This window comes from Ascaphus truei, chromosome 18, assembly GCF_040206685.1.
Source record: "Ascaphus truei isolate aAscTru1 chromosome 18, aAscTru1.hap1, whole genome shotgun sequence".
NCBI classification, from domain to species: domain Eukaryota; kingdom Metazoa; phylum Chordata; class Amphibia; order Anura; family Ascaphidae; genus Ascaphus; species Ascaphus truei.
Window position 1 is genome coordinate 30,884,638 of NC_134500.1, and position 12,358 is coordinate 30,896,995.

The window sequence follows — 12,358 nt, forward strand, 5'->3', positions numbered from 1 at the left end:
GAAAAAAGATTAAGATCTTTAATACATTCGAAGGTGTTAAGTTTATTAGTAGGACAGAATGTAAGACCTTTTGATAAAACTGTCAGGTGATCCTTGTCTAGAATTTTTTTAGACAGATTGATCACCTGTGTCGTGGTCTTCGACTCCTCCTGTATGGTCTCCTTGTGCCCTTTTCTTTGTATGCCCAGACTGCCCTGTCTCTGAGATAATCCCCCCACCCCTCTCCTTGTCTTTCTGGTCCTTGGGCAATGTATTGTGGGCCAGGAAGATCTAAAAAAGGATTATTGGATGTAGTTGGAATAGGGTACCTTCCATCATACCTAGTGTTAGTATTTCCAGGTGGATGGGTCTGCGTTTCAGACTCTAAATCACTTGCTGATGCCTCCCAATCTGTAGATGAATCTACAGATCTAGTAATATACACCTGCTTTGGGTTCTGGGGGGAAATCTTGATATGTGTCTTATTTGCCCTATTCTGATGGTGACTATACCTATTTAGCAACTTTTTTGTGTTGCTAATTATAACATTTATTTAAACACATACTGTTATTTCACCATATACCTTATATCCATACAGGGTATTGTTTCCTATATGAGCAGTGTATATGCATACCAGCTCATCCCCATACTATAGCCATCTCATCCACTGAGGATTTTAATATCCTGTGTATATATGTTCCCTATATATGTTGGTTTGTCTTTTTGCTATAATTAGATTGATTAAAATTTTATTATTTTTGGTTATATTTGCATTTTGAGTCTGCTTTCTTAGGGTCAGTGGACCCTCTTTTGGTCCTATTAATCATACATTTTCCATCTCCTACAATGTACTTATTTGTACACTGTAACTTCTGAGTGCAATTTATAGGGCTTTTAGTGAACCCTGGTGGTCACTTGTTCAAGTGTTAGCCATGCATTAACCTCCCTGATCTCTGACTGTCTCCCTGCGGTAGCGCATGGCACTGGTAGTGTTTCAGAAAATACAACCTTGGAGGTCCTTGCCTTAAGCTTTTGGCCTTGATCCCTGTAATCATTTTTTAGGACCCCCCATCTTTCTCTAACTTTGTCATTTTTGCCAACATGTACCAAGACCGCCGGATCAATCCCAGCCCCCCAACAATCTGTATACCCGATCCGCAATGTACCAAATCCGAGCACCCGGGAGACAACAAACTATTTGGTTCATGCGGTCATGGCAACAGATTGCCCTATCTACCTTCCTAATAATGGAGTCCCCTACCACCGCAATCTTTCTTTGTATCTGAGCATCCTGAGTCCCCACTGTGCTGGAGGAACTATTCCCCTGGCTGCTAGAGGAATTAGTCTCCACCAGCCTTGCCATTTCTGCCCCGACCTTCCCAATATCTTCACTCAACATGGCAAATCTATTGGGATGGGTCAGCTCAGAAACGACCTGCCTCTCCCTATTGCAGAATGTGGAAATCAGGGAGCGCAGGTCACCGACGAGTGCATAAGGAATAAACAGAAATAAATAAATAGTGCAACTCTGTGAGCACAAAAAATGGGATGACAAAATGCAGTAAAAAGGTGTGTGATTGCACACTGAAAACCAGAAGCAAATGTAATAATAAAAGTGGAGCCGGGTGTATATCAGGGGCAAAAAAGGGAAAGCCCACTACAAAGGCCAGATTAAGAAAATGACCAGTGAATAGAAACAAAACAAGCAACAACAATCAAATCAGACCATGAAGGTATAATCAGTCAAATGTATTCATCACGAACAGCATGGTGTAAGCAGGGGAGACTTACAAGATAGCCCCATATGCAGGCAGTTTCAGCATTGAATGCGGCGCAGAATAGCCCTGGAGTGGAGGGGAGAGAGTACCGTGATGCAGACAGCTCACACAGAGGGTCCGTTGCGCAGACGTCTCCTCCAGTGATTGCGTCGCCGAACTTCCGGGTTCTCCTCCTCTCGCGATAGTTGCGCTCCACGTGACGGCGCAGCACGACCAGGATTCAACTGTGAAGGACAACCGCAGGTATCAGAGACTCAACGTGAGTCAAAATCCGCGTTTTGCAGATGCCTTCGTCAGGAGTCAATAGTCCTTAACAAATCTCTAGACACGCATGCAAGTGGGTGCATGAATTGAGCCGTGCAACAGTCCTTGGCTAGGGGCGCAACTTGCCACCCCTATATCTCCGCTGAAGGGAATAATTTTGTAAAGTCCTTACAGGATTCGTTCAGGAATTCCCAGCTCAAACGAATTCTGGAAGAGGGGTGCAAATCTTCGTTACGATGTAGTTAACCCCCCAAAATCTCTGGGTTGAATTGAATATGATCGTAATATAATAAAGAAAGTTTATTCCTTGAAAAAGGTGAACACACAGAATATACAAATAACACACAGGATATATACACTTACTTTGGTGGAATGCCAATGAAGTAATCTGGATCGGATTAGCAATTCATCAGGCAATCATGTATTATTCAGATGTAACGAAGACACTGGGCATAAAGCTTACACTCGTTTATATGGGATTTAAGCCCTATACCCTAACATTGGGTGCCAGGTATTGGTTAACAATTACCTGCACCCAATTATCTTTCGCCAGCTAACGTGGGAGGCATTTTGGTACATGCCCCCAGGTTGCTGGCACATGCGCACAATCTCTGGCTTGGGGTCTCATTTTCTTAACCCCACACTAAATAAGTGGTGCCTCTGAGTCTACCAGAAAAGGATCTGTATAGCAAAGATAGGAAGCGCTCTAACATAAATAAAGTCCAAACTTTTAGAGATATGTTGATGTGGTGCAGCTTGAACAGTTGAATTGTTCCCAATTCCCAGCAGCAGCAAAAATGTTCACAATGCTCAGCGCTCCTCGTGATATGGAAAGATGTGAGAAAGAAAAGAGCAATATAGTGAAGTACGTTCACATAATAATTTCAGCACATAGAAGTGGTAAGATATGCACTTACATGAAAGTGCCTATACCAGGCACGTAACGGTATCTTTTGAAGATAATTCACCTCCGTTTTGGCAATAATGATTTCAAGAGGGACTTCTTTTGTAAAAGCTCCAGTTTTATAAAAGTTCAGTTACGGAGGCTTCCGGTGACGTCATCGCACATGCCAGCCTAAAAGCGGAGCTCCTGATACCCCTCCACTAAGAAGGCGATAAAAAGTGCAAAAACCAACCCAAAATGCCGGGGAAGCACTCAGAGCAATGATAAATACAAGCCAGGATGGCAAACAGCAAAAAAGAATCACCATGCAAAGCGTTTCTACCTACTTTACTCCAATGCAGCGATCGGCAGATCAGGAGGAGGAGAGCCAAGATGGCGCCGGCACCAGCATAGCGAGCGCTCCCGCCCACGAGCAGCCACTGCAGGAGAAAACAAGCGCAAGTCAAACAATTACAAAAGACTTCCTCGAGGATTATATGGGCCAGATGTTTGCCAAAATGAGGAAAGGCTTTAATGAGGATCTAACCACCGCGATCGACAAGCTAAAACTAGACCTCAATGGCCTAACCCAGAGAACGGAGTCCTTGGAGAGCAGGGTAGAGGAGATTGAGGCGGTCCAGTCCTCGGCTGAGGACGAAATCAATAGACTGAACAATGAAATTGCTCTATTAAAAGACGGTCTTGAAGACCAAGAAAACCGAGACAGATGGCAAAATCTGAGGTTCCGAAACATCCCTGAATCTATAACACCAGAGGCCCTCACACCTTACCTACAAGATCTCTTCCACTTCCTGGCCCCAGAGATGAAGAAAGAGGACATGGAGCTAGATAGTGCCAACAGGGCCCCGGTCCCCAGACAAGAAGACCCCAAAAGACGGAGAGACGTGATTGCACGCTTTCACTCATATGGGTCAAAAGAAAAAATCCTAGCAAAGAGCAGAGAACTGAACCAGATACCCTTTCAGGGAGAACAGATCCAGATATACAGCGATCTGTCTAGAACAACCATCTTCCACCGACGGGAATTAAAGCCTCTGACTCAGCATCTGCAAGATCACAACGTGTGCTATAGATGGGGATTCCCATTCACACTAAGCTTTCACGCTAAAGGAAAATTCTTTGCGATCACACACATGGAAGAAGCCCCCAGATTCCCGCACCTGCTGGGACTGTTTTCCAAGGACAGAGACAAGAGGGGGAGGAAGAAGATCTCAACTTACCCCGAAGACAACGAGGAGCCAGGTCATCAGAGCGGCTGTCCCAGCAGAGGACCACCAGTGCAGCCCCAGGGACCTAAAGACACAGAAAAGAAAGCGACGCGGAGTTCCCTGAAAGGTTGGGATGCTTCTCTCCTCTCACAGTAATGCTCCCCCCCCACGCTCCCCTGTTCTAGAGCTACGCTCTCGAATGCGACTCCCTTCCCGAGACTGTGCCAAGGCCACACAACGGAGACTTCCTAATCCCCCATTCCCTGCCTGCCCCCTGCCCTCCCCCCTCTAGCCACCCAGCTATACTCACCATCTATGTGCCCCTGCAATGCAAGCCCCCTCTCCTCACATGTTTTCCCCTTCATACTGAACTTACCCTCCCTCCGCCCCAAGCACAAAGAGAGAGGAGACCCAGGCTGATGGCAGCCCTGGCCTCCCAACTTACCCGGAGGCTGCGGAGAGGAGGGTCGGGAGATCACAGCTGAGAGGGGATCCAGCGGAGTCTGTCTGTGGACGCTGCAGCCTGGTAGTAGAGGTAAAACAAAAAATGAAGAGCTATCCCAGAAACGACCACAGGAGGCCGCTGTTTCATTGGAGACAGGAGCCCTGGTGTTTACTTAAAGAAGGGGATCATAATTAGCTGTTTCCAATGGCCAACGAACATCTGCCCCCCCACCTATAAGATCCATTTTTGCTTCCTCTTATACAGCTAAAATGTATAGGAAAGCCTAAGAATATGTAACAAATATGTGATGTTAACTTACATTCAATTTGCAGGAAACAAGGGGGGGGGGCAAGGGGGGGAGTATTAAAACAAGGATACAGGCATATTAAATCCTACCTCTGAAATGTGATTGTAGCTATGTGCTCCTCCTCCCTTCACCTCTCACCCCCCCTCCCTCCCTCCCCCTCCCTTCTTCCCCCCTTCCCTCCCTGCCCTCCCCTCGCACCTTTTCCCCCCTCCCCTCTTCCCCCCCATGTCCCCGTCCCCCTCCCCCCATATAAGATCATATTTTGCCTACTCTTGTACAGCTGAAATGTATAGGAAAGCCTAAGAATGCGTAACAAATATGTGATGTTAACCTACATTCCCCCTTCCCAAGCCCTCCCCCCTCCCCCCTCCCCTCCCTCCTTCTCCCTCCCCCCACCCCTCCACATCCCCTTCCCCTTCCCCCCGTATAAGATCATATTTTGCGCTAAGTTCTCCTGGGCGATTCCCGCTCCTCATCTGGTAGATAACAGAACTGTTCCAGTATGCAGCAAAGTTTAAGAAGGTACAGCAAATATATGCCAGAAACTTACCTTTAACTGGTACACGTACACACAAATGAGAAATTAGAAAGGGGGATGAGAATAGAATAAAAAAGTGGTTGTGTGAAAACAGAAAGGAAATCAAGTTATGAAACTGTTATCGTAAAAGGAGATTGCATCTATGTACCCCTTCCACCCTCCCCCTCTCCCTCCCCCTCCCCCCTCTCCCCCCTCCACCACCCCTTCACCCCTACCCCCTCCTCCCCTCCCCCCTCCACTCCCCCCCTCCCCCCTCCACTCCCCCCCTCCCCTAACCACCCTCCCCCCCTCCCCCCCTCCGGTAGAAGATAGGCACTAAAGGAAATGTCAAGTACATAATCTATATACATATTTCTCAAACCATCGTATGTGTGTTTGTCTGTGTGTCCTGTCCCTAGGGGCAATCACATTGGACCTTTGGCCCATCACTCCGCCTCAGGCCAATGAGATGGCTCCTTTGGCCCGCCCGCCCCCGCACACCTCTCATTCCGTCGTATGTGTGTTTGTCTGTCTGTCCTGTCCCGAGGGGCAATCACATTGGACCTTTGGCCCATCACTCCGCCTCAGGCCAATGAGATGGCTCCTTTGGCCCGCCCGCCCCCGCACACCTCTCATTGGCCTGAGGCGGAGTGATGGGCCAAAGGTCCAACACACACACACCTACCTCCTCCCGCCCAGGTAAGTAACTAAACCACCGCCTCCCCTCCCAGCACACACCCCTGCCGTCGCCTCAAACCCCTGTGCCTCCCGCTGCCTCAAACCCCTGTGCCTCCCGCCGCCTCAAACCCCTGTGCCTCCCACTGCCTCAAACCCCTGTGCCCCCCGCTGCCTCAAACCCCTGTCTCTCCCCTCCCAGCGCACACCTCTGCCACCGGGGCCTCCAACCCCTGCGCCTCCCCTCCCAGTGCAAAACACCTGTGCCTCCAGCTGCCTATAACCCCTGCGCCTCCGCCCTCCCTTCCCGCATTGCCTCCAAGCTCACACCCCGGCCGCTAGAGTCAGCAGGGGAGCGGCCGCACGGGAGCGAGTGCCTGGGACTTCCCCTCCCCCTCCCCCCTTCACCTCCCGTCACCCACTCCCCTCCACCTCCTGTCACCCCCCTCCACCTCCCCTCACCCCCCACCTTCCCTCCCCCCCCTTCACCCCCCCTCCTTCACCTCCCCCCTTCACCTCCCCCCCTCACCTACAGCATCCCCTCCCACTTCCCCCCCTTTCCCCCTCCCCCTTACCCCCTTACCCCTCCCCCTTTCCCCCTCCCCCTTCCCCCCTTCCCCCTCCCCCTTCACCTCCCCCTCCACCTCCCCCATCCCCTCCCACTTCCCCCTTCCTTCCCCCCTTCCCCCTCCCCCCTTCACCTCCCCCCCTTCACCTCCCCCCTTCCCCCACCTCCCCCCTCCCCCTCCCCTCCCCCTTCACCTCTCGTCACCCCCCCACCTCCTGTCACACCCCTTCCACCTCCTGTCACCCCCTCCACCCCCTTCCTTCACCTCTCCCCCTTCATCTCTCCCCCTTCACCTCCTCCCCCTTCACCTCCCCCCTTCACCTCCCATCACCCCCCCTTCACCTCCCCCCACCTCCCACCTCCCCCCTTCCCCTTCCCCCACCTCCCCCTTCCCCCACCTCGCCCCCCCTTCCCCTACCTCCCCCTTCCCCCACCTCCCCCCTTCCCCCACCTCCCCCCCCTCCACCTCCCCTCTTCCCTTCCTCCACCTCCCCCCTTCCCTTCCTTCACCTGCTCCCTCCCACCTTACCTTCCCCCTCCCCCTTCACCTCACCTTCGTCCCCCTTCACCTCCCCTCTGCCCCCCCTTCACCTCCACTCTGCTCCCTTCACCTCCCCTCCGCCCACCCTTCACCTCCACTCCGCCCCCTCTCACCTCCCCTCCGCCCCCCTTCACCTCCCCTCACCACCCCCCTCATCCCCCCTTCACCTCCCCTTACCCCCCTTCACCTCCCCTCACCACCCTTCACCTCCCTCCCTCCACCTCCCCCCCTTCACCTCCCCCCTCCACCCTTCACCTCCCATCACCCCCCCATCCACCTCCTGTCACCCCCCTCCACCCCCCTCCTTCACCTCTCCCCCTTCACCTCTCCCCCTTCACCTCCTCCCGCTTCACCTCCCCCTTTCCCCACCTCCCCCTTCCCCCACCTCCCCCCTTCCCCCACCTCCCCCCTTCCCCCACCCTCCCTTCCTCTGCCCCCACCTCCCCCCCTTCCCCTTCCCCCACCTCCCCTTTTCCCCCACCTCCCCCCTTCCCCTTCCTCCACCTCCCCCCTTCCCCCACCTCCCCCTTCCCTTATTCCACCTCCCCCCTTCCCCTCCTCCACCTCCCCCTTTCCCTTCCTCCACCTCCCCCTTCCCTTCCTCCACCTCCCCCCTTCCTCCACCTCCCCCTCCCCCCTTCACCTGCACCCTCCCCCCTTCACCTCCCCTCCGCACCCCTTCACCTCCCCTCCACCCCCCCTTCACCTCCCCTCTGCCCCCCTTCACCTCCCCTCCTCCCCCCATTCACCTCCCCTCTGCTCCCCCTTCACCTCCTCTCTGCCCCCCTTCACCTCCCCTCCGCCCCCTCTTCACCTCCCCTCCGCCCCCTCTTCAGCCTCCCCTCCGCCGCCCTTCACCTCCCCTCCACCTCCCTTCACCTCCCCTCTGCCCCCCCTTCACCTCCCCTCCGCACCCCCTTCACCTCCCCTCTGCCCCCCCTCCACCCCCCCCTTCACCTCCCCTCCGCCCCCCCTCCGACCCCCTTCACCTCCCCTCTGCCCCCTTCACCTCCCCTCCTCCCCCCATTCACCTCTCCTCTGCCCCCCCTTCACCTCCCCTCTGCCCCCCCTTCACCTCCACTCCGCCCCCTTCACCACCCCTCCGCCCCCCCTTCACCTCCACTCTGCCCCCTTCACCTCCCCTCTGCCCCCCCTTCACCTCCCCTCACCACCCCCCTCATCCCCCCTTCACCTCCCCTCAACCCCCCTTCACCTCCCCTAACCCCCTTCACCTCCCCTCCTTCACCACCTTTCGGCCGCCCTCCCGCCTCTGCCTTTCGCCCACCCACCCTTCTGCCTTTCACCCGCCCACCGCTCACATTCCTGCGCCACACAGCCGCCGCACGCACTGAACAGACACCCGCCACACTCGACACACAACCGCCGCCTCTCACCCACCCCACACAATCGACACACACCTGCCGCCTCCTGCCCCTATGCAACAACATCACTGACCAGCTGTCGCCCGCACTGGCCCCACACCCGCCGCCTCACACCCTAGCAGGACCCCGACCCACAGCCAGCACTCACTACCCACGCGCCACCCGTACTGAACACCAACCCGCCGCCTCACACACGCTCACACCCTAGCACGACACATGCCTCACATTTTTACATCACTTATGTCACCAAAATATACATTGTACTGTGGTGTGTTTACAATAAACCATTTTTAAACAACAACATCGTATTACATTTTCTTCCATCTTTCTTTTCAACATTATTATCCAACCTTTGCAACAAATACTCAACCTATTGTTCCACGATTTATAAATAATACTACCTATTACGCATTTACATCCCGGGCAACGCCGGGTATATCAGCTAGTATGTGTATAAACGACAGTCTGTCCAAAGAAGGAAATCAAGATATGAGACCTCAACCGAGAGATCTGTTTACACTGGAGAGAGGAGGGTGACTCTCCGATTGTGATCTTTCTTCTACTGAGACCTGAGGGTCTAGGTTGCACAGGAAAAGTATTATATAGTTTAAAAGAGTTATATAGGTTTAACCAATGCAGGAGAGGGGGGGGGGGGAAAGAGGGAGAAAAAAGGAAGGAAAAAAAAACAGGTTCCATATATAAATGTGAAGTGGACAAGACCGCGGAGGGCTGAACGTGTTCATGGCTCACGGTCGTCTCCAAAAGGGCATTAAGCCCAAAATCCAGATCACACGGGTGATCATGGTTTCCATTTTAGGGGTTATTCCCAAAAAAAACACTCTTTTTCTCTCCTCTCTCTATCTCCCCTTTCTTCCCCCTACCCCCCCTTCCCCGCGTGGTGCAGATGAGCAGAGCAAGTGCAGGCAGTTGTTTACCATGAGGAAGGGTTCTGACCATAGTGGGAAAGTGGCTGGACGAGCCATTAGGGTCGAGGAAACGGAGCTATGGCTAATACATCAGCCATAAAAATAATATCATTAAATGTAAAGGGCCTCAACTCCAACAAAAAAAGAAGATTAGCTCTCCAGGAGTTTAAAAAGTCGAAAGGGGACATAGTGTTTATTCAAGAAACTCATTTTAACACCAACTCCCCCCCTAACACATTTAAGCAAACTTATCCCCAAGCATACTTCGCGTCCTCTAAAACAAAGAAAAGAGGAGTAGCTATTATGTTTAAAAATAACACGCCATTTGCAGTGGACGAGGTTGTCCTAGATCCAGAGGGCAGATATCTGTTGGTGAAAGGGTCACTGTCGGGAGTTAAAGTTTCACTTCTCAATACTTATGCCCCTAATGAAGCCAAGGCTGAATTTTTAAAAGGGGTTTTGGAGATGCTAGATCAACAAACACTAGCCTCCTTGCTGATAGCAGGAGATATGAATGTGGTCTACAACCCAGACATAGACAAAACCACAATAACAGGGACGAATCAATCCAGTCGAACCCGCGCAAGCTCCAAAAAATTCAGAGAGACAATAAAGGAGTTTTCACTAACAGATATCTGGAGGGCCCAACATCAGGGACAAAGGGATTACACATTTTACTCAGCCCCACATCAGATCTACTCGAGGATTGACTATTTCTTGGGTACCAAAAATATTCTCCAGGCATCCTCCCAGTCAAACATAGGGTCTATATCTTGGTCTGACCACGCTCAAATCGAGTTAATGCTCTCTCTACCATTTTGAAAAAACAACAGATATGCGTGGAAACTGAACGACTCTCTATTAAATTCGAAAGACATAGAGAGGACTGTTAAGCAAAAATGGATGGAATATTTTCAATTGAATAAAGGCTCTGTGTCATCCCCATCAATTCTGTGGGAGGCACATAAGGCAGCGATGAAAGGAGAATTGATCTCCATAGAATCTCACATGAAAAAAGAGAAACTAAAACGATACAAAGAATTATCCGACCAACTAACCTTACTGGAAAGGCAACAAAAAGATACCCGTGTAAAAAACTCCTTAAACGATTGGAAAAAAACAGAATGGATTTTAAGGAAATCCAGATTGACGAAGTGGAGAGAGCATTGAGGTGGACAAACCAAAGATACTACGACAAAGGGAATAAGGCTGATTATGGTTGTTGGCCAGTAAATTAAGAGGTCTGAGAGTTAAATCTCAAATCCCAGTAATCCGCACAAAAGCAGGGCCAACTACGTACTGCACCAACACACTTTATTCGAGCAAATACCCAGTATGTACCTGGCAGATACTTGGAATGCGCCGCTCCTCACCTCTGACAAGCCCCGTTGCATTTGCCTTCCCAGCCTGGGTTCATGCCTGGCTGATGGGCGGCTGATCTGTTAAATGATAATGATTAGGATTTAATAGGCTGCAATGCTTCGCGTGTCTACCAGATGGCATAAATTCATGAATTGTAATGCAGTATATATATATATACTGTGCAGTATTGCAGCCAGCGGGAATAAAATGCTTCAATCCCTGCCTGGAAAATAACGCAATGCACTCGGGCAGAAAACAGTCACAAACCTCAATACACCCGGGTATACCCGAATTCGTGGGACTAGCCGAGCTCGAATAAAGTGTGTCGCCAGTGTATAATGAAAAAGAGATAGCTAAGGAATTTTCAAATTTCTACACCAAATTATATAATCTCCACCCCAACCAAGGGGGTAGTACAGGGTCCGAGGCAATAACAGAGTATTTAAACAACTGTAAACTGCCGAGCCTAACGGAGGAAGAATCCCAAATAATAAACAAAAGAATCTCTAAAGAAGAACTGATAGAGGCTATACACTCACTAAAAACAAATAAAACTCCAGGCCCGGACGGTTTTTCCAACCTGTACTACAAAAAATTTAAAGAAGTGCTCTCCCCGTATGTTCTCGAGACATTCAATTCTTTTTTGGAGGGGGAGCCTGTTCCGGCCTCGATGTCCATGGCCAACTTAGCCATCATCCACAAGGAGGGAAGGGACCCTCTCCAATGTGGAAGCTATAGGCCCATTTCGCTGTTGAATACAGATTTGAAAATATATAGTAACATTTTAGCGAACAGGTTGTCTCCGATCCTCCCAAGACTCATACATATAGATCAGGTGGGCTTTATCCAGAACAGACAGGCCTCTGATAACACCTGAAAAGTTATAAATATCGTGGACTGCGTACACCTGACCAATACAAAGGGTATTCTATTAAGCTTAGACGCGGATAAAGCGTTTGATAGAATAAAGTGGGCATTTTTAGATAAAACAATGTTAAAATTCGGATTCTCGGGACCATACCTAGAGGGCGTTAGAGCCCTGTATAGGTCGCCCGCTGCCTATGTTAAACTTCCAGGAGGGGACTCGACTCCTATTACAATCAAAAATGGCACCAGACAAGGTTGCCCCCTGTCCTCGCTCCTCTTTGCATTAACAATTGAGCCATTGGCGTCCACAATTAGGGTAGACCAAAATATGCAAAGTATCAAGATAGGGGAGATAAACTATAAGATATCTCTCTTTGCAGATGACATCATATTATCTATAGCAAACCCATTGATATCCTTGCCCAATCTCCAGCTCCAATTAACTCAATTTGGCAAAATATCCGGGTACAAAATTAATAATGACAAATCTGAAATATTAAACTTAAACTTGTCAACCACAGAGATGAAAATATTACAATCAAAATTTAAATACAAATGGGATGCTAATAATATTAAATATCTAGGAATCAAAATAATAAAATCATTCCGGGATCTCTATAAGAGTAACTATCCTC